Here is a 15,916-nt window from a genome sequence, read left to right on the forward strand (position 1 = left end):
AAGAGACAGAGATCAGAGGAAAATAGAGTAGGATTTTTTAAAAGTACAGTATACATACAAAGGGGCTTCCTTGGTGGCTCAGTGGTAAATAACTCACCTGCCAATGCAGGAGATGAAGGTTCCTGGGTCGGGAAGCTCCCCTGGAGAAGGAAATGGCAACCCACTCCAGTATTCTTGCCTGGAAAATCCCACAAACAGAGTAGCCTGGGGTTGCAAAGAGTCAGACAAACTGAGCAATTAAACAAAAATGACATACATACAAAATTATAAGAACTGATGGATTTTCAAAGTGAACTCCATCCAGGTCAAGAAATAGAAGACTACCTGGATCCCCAAGGTCTTCCTCATGGATCCCCAAGGTCTTCCTCATGTCCCCTTCTAACCCTACTCTCTACTCTAGGGAGAATTAATTTTGCAAAAAGCCAGATCAGGAAGGGGTGAAACATCTAAAAGGCCATCAGTATAGAAGGTGAGACACAGAGCAATGAGTAGGCCATGAGCATATGGTTCTTAACTCTCAGGCTGGTCTGTCTCTAGTCACATAGTTCAATGGCAGCCTAGGATAGTGCAGTGAGACCTGCACTTGCTGGCAGTGTGAATGCAGACAAGTTACTTCTCTCTTCTCATTTCTCCCCATTGTGAAGAGGAAAAAGAAGAATGCCTACCTTGAAGGCTGTTGAAACAAGTAAAATCAGGCATTTCTATTTTACTGTATAAGCTTAGTAGGTGCTCAAGGAATAGGAACTGTTGATTTGTCATTATTTTATTGCTGAGTAACATGATGCAGCAGTACGCCAAACCCAAGACTTGTGTGCTGCTGGAAGGACAGCCTATGGTTACTTTCATCTACACAAAAAGCATGTTATTTGAGCACCCTATTTCTTTATTGTTTATTTAAACCCTATCAAGTGTCTTGAGTGGAGAGTGCTGAGTGCAGTGTGGAAGTTGATGCTGCAGTCTAACAACTGGCTTGTGTATTTTATTTAGCAAGCAATTATCCTTATTAATTGCCAAGAAAAAAATTTTCATTCCATTTCACAAACATTGTTATTTGAGGACTGTGTCTTTGGGGTGACACCAGTAAAAAGCATCAGTGACCCTTCTATACACTTGGGCTTGTTTGACATCTTGGAGATTACCTCCCTTTTTTTCAACAGGCCTCAGCCTTACCCCTGAGAGTCCCCTTCACTAGAGCTTTAATTGACACCCCAGTTTTAATCTATGTCAGTGGTAGGGGCTGCAAGAGGTGAAGCCTTGTGGCTGCTCTTGCCAACAGATATGAGGCTGGTTCCTACACACATTCCTGACGGCCAGGCTACAGATGCCCAAGGGTTAATTCCTCCTGCTTCATCAAATAACCAACGCGTTTCTAGGCAATCAAGGCCCAATCTCAGGTCTGCCACTAGCAATTAGTTAGGACTGCAGACAAACACTGAGCAGAGACGGATAGCAATTCCCCCTGGGGAGAGCTGCAGGAGCTCTGCAGGAGTGCTGGGGAAAGAAGAGAACACAGAAGGTCCAAGGGCTGTGATGGGTAACCTGAAAAAAGCAGGGTGTTGTGTTCAGAATGTTTTCCTCAAACCATCTTTGCGAGTTATTCAAATCTTGTCAGGGTCATTTCTTTTTAGTCACATGGATTGGGATGGGTTGAGAAATATGCTCCCTCTTTTGTTCTTCCAAAGTACACAGAAACAGGTGGGGGTCATGACTGGTTCAAATCCATTTTAACAATTAAGGACACTAGTCATGGCCTCCTTTTTCAACAAATGGTGCTGGGAAAGCTGACTATCCACTTGCAGAAGAACAAAATTGGATTCTTACCTAAAACAGATACAAAAATGAACTCAAAATGGATCGAGGACCTAAATGTCAGACCTCAAACAGAACAAAAGCTTCACAGCATTGGATTTGGCAATGATTTCTTGGATATGATACCAAAAGTACAGGTAACAATGACATCAACAAACATAGACAAACTGGACTTCATGTGAATTATAATTATATCAAAAGGGCTTTGTAGGTGGCACTAGTGGTAAAGAACCCACCTGCCAGTGGGAGACATAAGAGATCGGGATTGGAAAGATACCCAGGAGGAGGGCATGGCAACCCATCCCAGTATTCTTGCCTGGAGAATTCCGTGGACAGAGGAGGCTGGTGGGCTACAGTCCATGGGGTTGCAAAGAGTTGGACACAAATGAGCAACTTAGCATGCATGCACATGCATCAAAAAACTGTCCACAGAATAAAAAGGCCACCCACAGAATATGAGAGAATATCTGCAAATCATATATATTATAAGAGACTAGTATCTGGACTATGTAGATAACCCCTAAAATTCAACCACAAAATTCCAAACAACCTGATTCAAAAATAGGCAAAGGACTGGAATAGACATTTTCCCGAGGATATCCAAATAGCCAATAACATGAAAAACTGCTCAACATCACTAATCATCAGGAAAATGAAAGTCAAAACCACAGTGAGATACCACCTTACACCCTAAGGACGCTACTATCAAAATATCATAAAACAATGTATTGATGAGGATTTGGAGAAACTAGAACCCCTATGCACTGTTGGTGGCAATCATACAGTTGCTATGTAAAACAGTATAGCAGTTCCTCAAAATATTAAAAATAGAATTACCATATGATCCAGCAATTCCACTTTCTGGTATATACCCAAAAGAACGGACAACTGTTTTGAAAAAGTGTTGTATGACCAGGTTCATAGGAGCATTATTCACAATAGCTAAAATGCAGAAGTAATCCGTATCTATTGACCAATGAATGGATGAACAAGATGTGGTCCATCCACACAATGGAGTATTATTCAGCCTTTTTTTTTAGATGTTATTTTTTATTTTACTTTACAATTAAAAAGGAAGGAAATTCTGACACATGCTACAAGATGGATGAACCCTGAGGACATCATGCTAGGTGAAATAAGCCAGTCAAAAAATACAAATACTGTGTGATTCCACTTGAATGAGCTACTTAGTAGTCAAAGTCATAAGGACAGAAAGTAGAATGGTGATTGCCAGGGGCTTGGGGTAGTGGAGAATTGGTAATTATTGTTTAATGGGTGTAGAGTTTCAATTTTACAAGATGAAAAGAGTTACAGGGTGGATGGTGGTAATGGTTGCATAACAACATGAGTGAATTTAATATTTCTTAACTGTACACTTAAAATAGTTAAGATGGCAAATTTTATGTTATGTATATTTTACCACAATGAAAAAACTTTTAAAAAATAACTATGGATTCCATGATCCTTCACTCCAAGTCTTCAAAATAGATATTGGTAATATCTGGTCAGATGCTTCTTGCCCTGAGAAGAAAGGAAAGATATGTTCTCTGCTTTCTGGCTTCCTTATTACAATGCCCAGCCTCTCCTCCCCATCCAGTTCCATCTCACCTTTGGGCCCATCCTACCTGAAGCTCCTCCAAGCCCCTCTCCTTCCTTTACTATCTACAGTCCCAACTCTGCAGGGCCACATATGCTGTGATTTTCACTTAGGGTGGTTTGGAGGCTCCTCTTTGTAAACACTGGGATCCTTGGCAAACCTTTGCTTTTCACAGAGATAAGATCCAGCTCATGTTTCTGCCTCTTTGAGAAGCTTTTCTGAGCCTACATAAGAAAACCCAACCCTTGCCCTCCTTGCTGCCACCTTTACAGGCCCCAGAGCCCAGCACTGACCCCTTTGCATGGGAATGGATTGTTCATGTCTTGGTCTCACACTCTGTGAGCCCCTGAGGTCTAGGGGCACTGTTTTATTACTCTCCTCTACTTCTGCATCTTTGAGTCCAGTGCATGGCACATACAAGGTACATGGCCATCACCTAGGTTGATGGATGGATGAGTATCTGTGCTGATCATTCACCAGAAAAAAAAATGTCAGACGTCTGCTTCTTTTGTCTAAATTTTTCCCTCCTGGGTATATATCTAGAGAAAATCATAATTTGAAAGGATTCATGCATCCCAATGTTCATCGCAGCACAGTTTATAATAGCCAGGACATGGAAATAACCTAGATGTCCATCAGCAGATGAATGGATAAGAAAGCTGTGGTACATATACACAATGGAGTATTACTCAGCCATTAAAAAGAATACATTTGAATCAGTTCTGATGAGATGGATGAAACTGGAGCTGATTATACAGAGTGAAGTAAGCCAGAAAGAAAAACACCAATACAGTATACTAACACAAATATATAGAATTTAGAAAGATGGCAATGATGACCCTGTATGCAGGACAGCAAAAAAGACACAGATGTGTGTAGTGGACTTTTGGACTCAGAGGGAGAGGGAGAGGGTGAGATGATTTGGGAGAATGGCATTGAAACATGTATAATATCATGTAAGAATCGAATCGCCAGTCTATGTCCGATGCAGGATATGGCATGCTTGGGGCTGGTACATGGGGATGACCCAGACAGATGTTGTGGGGAGGGAGGTGGGAGGGGGGTTTATGTTTGGGAACGCATGTACACCCGTGGTGGATTCATGTCAATGTATGGCAAAACCAATACAGAATTGTAAAGTAAAATAAAGAAAAAAAAAAGAATGAAATAATGTCATTTGTAGCAACATGGATGGGCCTAGAGATTATCATACTAAGTGAAGTAAGTCAGGCAGATAAAGACAAATATTTCTAATATTTATATGTGGAATCTAAAAAAATGATACAAATGAATCTACATACAAATTGGAAAGTGATCACAGACATAGAAAACAAATTTATGGTTACCAAAGGGGAAAAGGGTGGGAGATAAATTAGGAGTTTGGGATTAACATATGCACACATAAAATAGATAAAGATATACACACTACTATACATAAAATAGATAAACAACAAGGACTTGCTGTATAGCATAGGGAGCTCTACTCAATAGTTTGTAACAACCTGTAAGGGAAAAGAATCTGAAAAAGATTGTTTATATATGTATGAATCACTTTGTGGTACACTTGAAAATAATGCAACTTTGTAAATCACCTATACTTCAATAAACAAAGAAAAAAAAAACAAAACCAAGTTACATTTCCATTAATCCCTACCACCCCCGACCCCATCAGCTTCCCTTCTCTCTTGCCAGCCTTATTTCCCTCTTTCCTTCCAGCTCCCCCAACTGACCATGTTGGGCCTAGTATTATAGACCCATCACAATCCTTGACTTTAACTATTTGACTGTGTGCCTGCAGGGCTGGAAGAGTAACATTCAACTTTCACATCAGCCAACATCCAGCATTGTCCGACAATTGACCCCCAAGCTACTTATCCAGCTTCGCATCACAGCACCTTCTTTTATAACATAGATCATCAATTTTCATGTCTTTATACTTTTGTTCAACTGGTCACTCCTGTAATTTCCTCCCTTGTCCTTTGGGCTCCCTGCCATCTTATTCTGGTTCATACCAACCTCTAATGTGATCTCCACCATAGAATGTACCTTCTCCTTCTCTATGTGTTCCTAACACTTTGTATACACTCCCCCTATTGCATGCATCTTTTCTATTTTAAAACATTGCTATTCATGTGCCTGCCTGCTGTCTGCGCTAGTCTCCATAATTTTGTCCTCTCCCTGTCAGCATCTCTAGTAACCGTGCTGAGTGGCTACCCAGTGAATGCTTCTTAAACCAAAAGACCCATAATTTGTCCTCCAAATGTCATTTTATGTAGCATAGATTTTAGAAAACTTAAGATGTGCTTATATAAAATCAACAGAGTATAACTTTGAAACAGGATTTCTCTATTAACTTTTTCTGACAACAGTTTTAGTTATCAAGACAAAGCAAGTCCATCATCATTAGCTGGGAATTCTTTTGTAAGATTTTTTCAAATTAGTAAAGATGTCATTAGCTGAATCACACAACCCTCATTCTTTTATCATATGTGACAATGATTCAAATGTCATTAAATAAGAATTAAAATATTTTTTGGATGATCTTGATTTTAACATGCATTTTAATATGTATTGATGGTGCTCTAATGAGGACTCTAGGCAGTCGAGTCACCAAAGATTAGAAATCATTTTTTCACTAATGCCAATTATTAAGGGTCAATTGACATTTTCCTTTTCAGATGTGATTTTCAGGTACAACTGGCCCAGAGATGTGAGCTGAATATGAAATACTTGATTCTGAAAGGCAAGTCACAGAAACCGTGCTGTTTTGGGAGATTAAAAATTGTTGCCTTCTTTGGGGTCAGCAGAGAAAAGAAATAGCAACGTACGGAATGACTTCTCTTTGGGGAAATTGCTTTGTTTTTTAGTAGTTAAACAAGATTTATCTTCAGAAATGAAATGTTTCTCTGAATAATGTCTGAGGGATTCACTGCGATTGAAGCTTGCCCCTTTGACAATCAGTTTGCCCTTTCATATCACGCCATGCTCACTCACAACCTTCCCATAAACCAAGTAACCAGTAGCCTCCTGCCAGTAGGAAGAGATGGAAAAATATACTGATGACTTCTCCCCACAAGGCCTCTGGTTCAGAAACTCCCCCACCCAAGTCGAGGGGAAAGCCTGTTTGAGGTTCCTGAGCTGTTTTCTATCCATTTAGGTCACTTAACACCTTATCAAGCCGAGTCATTTAGAGAGCATTAAAATTAATGTCCGAGAACATTAAATGTAAGTGAACATATCCGGGAGATTTAATCACTCTGTCTAATCAACCAAAAGTCTCTAAAAGCTAAACAAGTAGTCCATGCCAGGACTTCCAGCAGAAAGATCAACAGGCGCCGACATCCCTAACACCAGATCCCAAACTTCAAAACAAGGGCCAGTCAAAAGTGACAGATTCCAGCCACAGTGATCTATGGAGACTTTCTCGGGTGACCTGAGGTGGCAACTCCCAATGTAATGACTCATCAATGAGGAAGAAACAGTGGAGAGGGTTCAGGAAAACAGTAATCTGGCTCTGACATGTAATGTATGCCCAGAAACGAGTGTCAATTTCACCCAGACGGCCTTTTTAGCCTTGAAAAATTGGATCAACACAAATGAATGGAGTTCTGAAAGTTCAAAAGGTTTTCTTTGAGGAAAAAAAAATAGATTGCTTCCTTAAAATCAAGCACTCAGATCTGCAATGCTATTTTTTCTTCCAAATGTCTCTCATTACCACTCTGAATATTTTTGTCTCGGATTTATAGCAGTTTCAGTTTGTTTTCCCTCAAATCTTTGTTTATCTGAAGAACCCCTTATTTGTAACTTGGAAAAAAATTAATTCCCCACAGATACTCAAAGGCCGTTGGTACCTACTGCAAATTCTACTTTCAAATGGGATTCCATTTTGAGACAGTTTCAACCTGAATCTTTTTGTTCTGTGTGGTGGAAACACAGATTCATATTTCCACTGCCTTTTGTACTCTTCTTGTTAAGACTTCTAGGCCCTGAATCAGAAATTCAAGTTTTGAAAGCAGATTAATAAAAAATTAGGAACAAGAAAAGATTTCTGTTCTCAAGAATACACGTAGCTACCCTGAAGTCCCTGGGAGCAGTGGGTATGAGAGACTGGAGTCTGACTCGGCAGACAAATGTCTTTATTGCATTTACATCTTAGGCATGTGGATTGAAAAGACAAAGTCACTTAACAATTCACTTATGGAACCAAAACCCCAAGACCTGTTTCATCTTGGAAGATGTTCACTTGCCTTCCAGATGCTGACAACATGAGTAATCATGAAGCCTGTTGTGTGTGGTGGAGGTGGGGGAGGGGGGGGCAGGAGGTAGCAGAAGGTGTCCCTCAGGAAATTCATCACTGGAGTGGCTTTTGAGTAGCAGTGAGGTAGTCTTTGTGTTAGTTGGAAGACTTTTAAAATGCAGAGTTTGCAGAGAGAAGATGATAAGACAGAGTGGCCCTAGCCCATCCACTGTATAATTAGCTTCTGCTAAAATTCAAGGCTCTTCAGTGATATGTTATCTTGTTGTCAAGTTGAAAATGATTGCAAGAGATTTAACTCAAATCGCATTATCTCCATCCTGCCCACCCTCCACACACGTCACCCACCCCAACACACAGACACACACGAAGGATCTGTAGGTTCCATTTAGAGTAGGTCTGCCCTTCCCCCATCTTACTGAGTAAAATCTGCTACTTCTTTTGCAAAGTGGATAGTTGTTAGTCAGATCAATATAGATGAAAGCTATACACTCAAGAAGCCCACATGTAAAATTTTCCTTTGAGTTGTAACTGATATTATTCTCCATATATTTAGTCCTAACAAATGTAGCTTCCAGCCAGCTGGAGCTAGCTCAGTGTCTAAGAGTGTTAGAAATAGCCCACTTTTTTTGGTGAGGGGAGGGCTATTGTACTTTAGTTACACTGAAGATTTGAGACTTTGAAGTGATTCCCTGGGTTCATTTCCAGGTTGGGGGCAGGGTGAGGTGGGGATGGGAGGTCTGTTCAGGCTGGTTTCCAATCCAATACTGTTTGCAAGGGAAACCTGATCTCACATACACAGAGCTCCTCAGAGCAGACCTTTGCTCTTAGAGGTGGGGGTCTCCAGTTTCAATTATTTTTTAAAAAGGGAAAACCTGGACTCAATCCATCTAAGTGAAGGGCAGGTTTTTTTTAGCTTATTTAAGTCTCAAAGGAAAAAAAAATCTCCCTTAGACATATCTCTTTGGTTACAAATCTATTTTAACCTTTTCCAGGCAAGACACATTTCCCTCCCCAGTTTCCAATCTGTAAATCTAAGGAACAGGGCTGTGCACAGGAACAGCCCTTTCAGATCCTTAAAGCATGAAGTTAGTTGTTCCTCTATCATGAGTTGGCCAAGATGGCATCCTCACAACACACACTGTGCTAACTTCTAACAGATTGTTGTCCTTGAATGTGACCACCTGACTCATCTGTGGAATTATTTGCCTCTCTTAGAGCATATATTACTGGAATTCTCAAGAGTTAAAAATGTCCGGACAGAAGGGAATCTTCCACAAAGCAAAGGGAAAATGAATTAGCAGAAAACCAGCAAGAAGTGAACGAAAATCTAAATTGCATTCCATAGATATATGTATACTTGGCTGAAACATGGCAAAATGAAGCCAAAAATGGAATGTTTTTAATCTAAATACTGCATCAATCCTCTGGTTTAATATAATATCTCGCTCCTTATAAATATGGTTAAAAGTGATGAGCACAATCCTGAAAAAATAAGCACAGCCAACAATGAATGCTTAAGAGATGGGCTGCTGGGTTTAAGGCACTGAGTCTGTCAGGCAGGAAGGAGAAAGCTCCTCTGGGAGAAGAGAGACCGTTACATCATTTGTAAATTGGTCCTGCTCATTTTATGAGGTATGTGACAGAGTTAAAAAATCATTTATGCACAAATGTGTGGCCCATAAATCAATAAACAGAGGTATCATATCATTTCTAAAGGATAGTGCAACACAGATTCAATGACTTTTCCTTACTAATAATAACTTCAGAAATTGTTTCCATTCATTGCAGATTTTTATGAGGAGAATTTACAACCAGATTTCCATAATATTTCATGCAAGACAGCTTCTTTGGAGGGAACATTGCATTGGGCCACAGTGCATTGGCTCAGATTTGACTCAGTGTCTTGACTTCTTGGAATTGGCTAATAGAAGCCATGCCCCAAGAGACTCTGGAATCAAGGTCAGTGCTCCACAGACAGGCTTAAAGACATTTTAAAAGATCAGGTGGAGAAAGGGTACTAAAAATGATCTGACATGGAGGCAGGGTGGCATACTGGTTCCACATATGGATCTCAGAACCCAACTGTCTAGGTTCGAATCCAGGCTCTCCTGCCATGTGAACATGGACAATTTAATGCTCCCAACCTCCAATTTTCTCATCTGTAAACTGAAGAACATCACAACACCTGCCCGAGAGGATTGTTGTAAACATAAAATGAGGTTACACATATAAAGCACTCACAAGGTGATACAGAGTAAGCACTAAGTGAATGTTTAGCTCTTGCTTTTTGCCAATTGATAGGGGAAGTACCCTGACTACTGCTGGAAGAGGAATTCACACATGGCTGCCTCTGAGATTGTATCCACAGGGTGTGTGCATGCTAAGTCGCTTCAGTCATGTCCGACTCTTTGCGACCCTATGGATTGTAGCCCACCAGGTTCCTCTGTCCATGTGGATTCTTCAGGCAAGAATACTGGAGGGGGTTGCCATGTATCCTCCAGGGGCTCTTCCTGACCCAGGGATCAAACTGCATCTCTTTTGTCTCCTGCATTGGCAGGTGGGTTCCTTACCACTAGCACCACCTGGGAAACCCATCCACAGGGTCTTACTGGTCAAAATATCCTTCTGGCATCAATATAAGAGCAAGAAAGAATGCAAATCAACTATACTTCAATAAAATAATAAGAAAAGAAACCAATTGACCACATTAAAAGAAAAAGAGGAGCAGGAAAAGAGAAGCATGAAGGCATAACTGGTACCTTCTTGCTGGGCAACAAGTGCTTTTTTCCACTCAGTTTTTGAGCAATAGATATGGCTCTGGGACAAGTAATAGACCAACAAAACAAATAGATGTCATCCCTTGATGGGTGAGTCTTATAAATCTACCTCTTCCTCCCACTTGTAGGCCTGAGGAATCTGGAATAATCTTCTGCCACACAGAGATCACCATATCCCTCCTCTGGAGCCCCTGTGGATTGGGACACAAGCCCCCAGACAGTTTACAATATAACACAGAACCAGCTGCTTTAAAAGTTTCAGGGGTTAGTGGAAAATGAACAGGCAATATCTTGATAATTTCTATACTGTTTACTCATGTTTATGTATTTGTTATTTTAAAACTGCCTAGTTCTCCAAAGGTCGTGAGCCAACATAAATCATATCCTCTACAATAAGAAAAAAATAAAGTGGAGGCTTGGCTCAAGATAGCAGATTAAGAACATACTTCTTCAACCCTTTCTGCCTAACATCATTAGAAAATACAGAAGAATATGTTTTATAGGAAGGCAATAAATGTAAAGCAGTGCTGATAAACAAGAAAGATTGCCATCAGGAGACCAGAAATGTTCAGGAATCTCTGGAAGATAAAAAGCAGATTGGACTAAAGCTAAAGCCAATATATGCACATGAGATCATTCCAAGCTCACAGACAATAGACAGAAGTAGCTGGAGGGGCTCCAGGATAACTCTTGGGGTAATTAACTGGGCAACTGTTTCCAATAAGAAGTCTAGAAAAAGAGATGAGAGAGATGACAGAGGGAAAAGAATAAAGAAATAATGGAAGAAATTTTCACAGAGCTAAAGACAGACGTGACGCTTTAGTGATACAAAGTATCAGAGAGAATGAATGAAAAAAACACTCACTTAGATGTGTCCTGGTGAAATTTCAGAATCCCAAAGATAAGTGAAAAACCCTAAAAGCTGTCGGAGAGCACACACAAAAGAACAAGAATCAGATTCACATCAGACTTCTCATCAATAATGTTGGAAGTTAGGGGATAATGAGATAATGAAAATTAAAATGAGTTTGAATCTTATCCTTAGCCAAATAAGCTTTGATGCAAAAAGGTAAAATAATTTCCAGGCATACTCAGAAAGATTTCAATCCACAGTCACTTTTGAAATTCTTGATGCTGTAGTTCAGCAAAATAAGTAATACAGCACAGGGATTATAGTCCATCAGTTCAGTTCAGTCACTCAGTCATGTCCGACTCTTTGTGACCCCATGGACTGTGGCACGCCAGGCTTCCCTGTCCATCATCAACTCCTGGAGCTTACTCAAACTCATGTCCATTGAGTCGGTGATGCCATCCAACCATCTCATCCTCTGTCGTCCCCTTCTCCTCCCGCCTTCAATCTTTTCCGGCAACAGGGTCTTTTCAGATGAGTCAGCTCTTCGCATCAGGTGGCCAAAGTATTGGAGCTTCAGCTTCAGCATCAGTCCTTCCAATGAATATTCAAGACTGATTTCCTTTAGGATTGACTGATTGGTCTCCTTGCAGTCCAAGGGACTCTCCAGAATCTTATCCAACACTACCGTTAGTTCTATAAGTTTCTACTTATATGTAGAAAAATATGCAAAAATAAAGTACAAATAAGACATGACGGAAAGATGTACCATGCTCCTGGAAAGAAAAAGTGAACATTATAAAGATGTGAATTTTCCTGAAATTAATCTATATATTTGGTTCAGTTCTCATCAAAATCCTAATGGGATGGGTTGGGAGATGGGAGGAGAGGGTTCAGGAGGGAGGAGACATATGTATACCTTGTCTGATTCATGTTGATGTATGGCAGAGGCCAACATGATATTGTACAGCAATTATCCTCCAATAAAAAAATAAAAATAATAATTTTTAAAAATTCTGATAAGATCTTTTTAAAGTTTATTGGAATATAATTGCTTTACAGTGTTGTGTTAGTTTCTGCTGTGCAACATTGTGAATCAGCTATACATATACATATATCCCCTCCCTCTTGAGTCTCCTTTCTACCCATCTAGGTCATCATAGAGCACTGAGCTGAGTTCTCTGTGCTATACAGTTGCTTTAAGGAATCTCTGGATGTTAATCTTCACACAAAACATCATGCCAGCTTCACCCTGAAGGGGGTCAATTCAGACTCTTCTAGTTAAAGAACCAATCACTAAAATGCCCCACTTGAGCAGGTCTCTCAAAGTCAGAATGGTCTTCACTGGCATTGTTTTTGTGTTCTGAAGAGAGCCCATCCTTTGTTGCAAAAACACATGTAGCTTCTTTATTTTAAAATTGAAGTATAGTTGATTTACAGTGTTGTGTTAATTTCTGCTGTAGAGCAAAGTGACTCAGTTATACATAGATATACATTCTTTAACACATGTAGCATCTTGTCCCTTGACAGCCATCATACTTCAACTTAGAAAAGCAGTGTCTTGAATTCACTGCTTAATTCTTCTCACAATAGCCAAGAAGGAAGTGAAATCCAAGGCCATGTTTTGATCATATTTCTGATTGTCACACTTCCTTTAAAAACTGAGACACAATCAGGAAACAGTTTGTTAACCATCAGTTGTTTTCCATGAATAAATCTGCTCGGGTGTTCAGGCACAACCTCTAATTTCTTTGTTTTCCAACACCCTTCCTTGCTGTACACATCACAGATTCTCTATCAAGACTCACCCAGATACACTGTTTTCTCCGGTTAAAATCATCACTCACAAAATAATCACTAACTAAATGAAGGAAAAACACTCCCCTTCTGTACTCTGGGTTGTCAGTGATAAACAGAACAATAATAAAAGTCATTGAATGCAACAATCATATATGCCCCACACATACGCCAAGAGTTGATTTACGCTCTAGATCAGTGGTTTCATTTAACTATAGTGTGAAATGCCTGCTTTCAGGTACACGTGATAGTAATTGTTCTTCCTTTTGTTTGCAATTGATGTTTTGTAACATCCAACAGTGTTGTTTAACACCTTTTTATTCTTTCTTTCTAAACAGAATATTTGTCATTAAATTTGCAGCTGCTAGTGCAATCTTCTGGGCAAATAGCCTATACCTGGGTATTAAGTCTGAGTATGTGTTTAACTCCATGAAATAAAGACTAAAATTAACAGAGGCTTCAACAGAGTAGTAGTTGACTTCTATCTCATATAATAGTCTGGACTTTTAGAAGGTTCAAGATTGCCCTGGAAGCTCTGTTTCAGCGAGTCATCCAAAGATCAAGGCTCCTCCTAGCCTATTATCCTGCCTTCTCTCAAGTGTTGGCCTCACCTAGATGGTCCAAGATGGCTCACCACCACATCCACATCTCAGGCAAGAGATGAAGGGTGTCCCTTTAAAAACACATGCTAAACGTTGCATGCATCACTTTCCCTCAAATCCCATTGGCTAAAATTCAGTCACATGATACATGGCTTCAAAGAAACTGAGCGCTTGTGTATTTACTGTGATTGTCCATGTACCCAACTAACACATCAATTTCTCTTCCTGCAAATGAAAGGGGAACATGGATCTGAATGACCTCTAGGAGCCTCTGTCACATCCTGATTCTGTTATATGGTGGAAATCCTTGAATAATGCATCTTTAGTTTGGCATGTTCTTTGCTTTCCTGAAAAAATATTAATTTGTTACTAAAAAAGCATTATAATATGCTTTCATTGGAAATAGTCAATATTGTGTGATTTGTTTAAAAAGGACGCCAAAGCTGTGATACCTTTCTGCAAACCTTCATGCAAAGTTTTATTTTTAAACTTAGTCATCAGCATATTTCCTAGTCACACTTTTCTCTTTTTTTGACTGCTTATGTGAAAATCAAAATCACACATTTACTTGTTACAGAACACACAGATACACAGTCTATATTTGTAATTGAGTCCTGCTCACTAAGTTTACACTATTTTTGGTTATATGTATGTTACCATTTTCTTGAGTTCTTTTATGCTTCATTGGACCATTTAGAATCATTGATTCAGTTTTTTGAATTGAGGACATATGAGCACAATAAACAACAGGAACAACAAAAAATATAACATCCACAAAATAACATACAAAAACAAACAGCCATCTTGTAACTGAATGATTAGGCAAGACAAGCTGATAAATTCTGTCCCTTAAGACTGTAATGATCTTTAGGAACATTAAAGAATTTCTGTGACCATTATAATTGATCTTATATTTTTAATCTTGGGAGTATATGTGAATGAATTAATTTCATTGCCTTTTCCATAAACCTATGATACTCTCTCAGAACCACTTGAGGGAGACCATCAGGGACCCATTAGTGGTCTGAGGCCTGCACTTTGAGAAACACTTTTTCTTTAAGTTGGCCTTAATGTGGTTAACGTATTTATTTGCAGGGCTCAACTAATCAATTTCAGTCTTTGTGAGGCAGGAGGGTGTATGTCTCTGTTTGGGCTGGAGGTGGGGGTGTGGTGGGAAATTGGGAGCAAGGGAGGGAGACAATCCAGAATATTAAACTCCTATTTAAATAAAAATCCCATTAACAGAGATTTTAATAGCTCTGAAAATTAGCTTGAACCAGTCAGTGTTACAGTGTTTTACAAATTCACCTTTGCTACCCAGTTGTTGCTCTTTTCCATCTTTACAAAGTTTTGGAGAGATACTTTAGATAAATATGCAATCTAAATTTCAATGATCCTTGAGCTGTTTAAATCTCTAGCAACACTACTAATAGACTGACATTCCAAGAGTAAAGTCCTTATGAAAAATAGAGATCAAAATAACTGTCGACCTACCAGTCTTCCTTTGTGGACTTCATAGTGTGGGGAATTTGCACAAATGGAATATAATCTGCTAAATACCATCTCCCTGGCATGTATTTGGTTCGGTGCGGTTCAGTTCAGTTGCTCAAACGTGTCCGACTCTATGCGACCCCATGAATCGCAGCACGCCAGGCCTCCCTGTCCATCACCTTCTCCCGGAGTTCACTCAGACTCACGTCCATCGAGTCCGTGATGCCATCCAGCCATCTCATCCTCAGTCGTCCCCTTCTCCTCCTGCCCCCAATCTCTCCCAGCATCAGAGTCTTTTCCAATGAGTCAACTCTTCGCATGAAGTGGCCAAAGTACTGGAACTTCAGCTTTAGCATCATTCCTTCCAAAGAACATCCAGGGCTGATCTCCTTCAGAATGGACTGGTTGGATCTCCTTGCAGTCCAAGGGACTCTCAAGAGTCTTCTCCAACACCACAGTTCAAAAGCATCAATTCTTCGGCGCTCAGCCTTCTTCACAGTCCAACTCTCACATCCATACATGACCACAGGAAAAACCATAGCCTTGACTAGACGGACCTTAGTCGGCAAAGTAATGTCTCTGCTTTTGAATATACTATCTAGGTTGCTCATACCTTTTCTTCCAAGGAGTAAGCGTCTTTTAATTTCATGGCTGCAGTCACCATCTGCAGTAATTTTGGAGCCCCCAGAAATAAAGTCTGACACTGTTTCCACTGTTTCCCCATCTATTTCCCAT

General features: G+C 39.9%; 1 pseudogene; it reads right to left on the bottom strand.

Annotated features, from left to right (window-relative positions):
• Positions 1-15,916, bottom strand: part of LOC120881565 — a 196,594-nt pseudogene that overhangs the window by 109,900 nt on the left and 70,778 nt on the right.

The sequence above is a fragment of the Oryx dammah genome, unplaced genomic scaffold, assembly GCF_014754425.2.
Source record: "Oryx dammah isolate SB20612 unplaced genomic scaffold, SCBI_Odam_1.1 HiC_scaffold_23, whole genome shotgun sequence".
NCBI classification, from domain to species: domain Eukaryota; kingdom Metazoa; phylum Chordata; class Mammalia; order Artiodactyla; family Bovidae; genus Oryx; species Oryx dammah.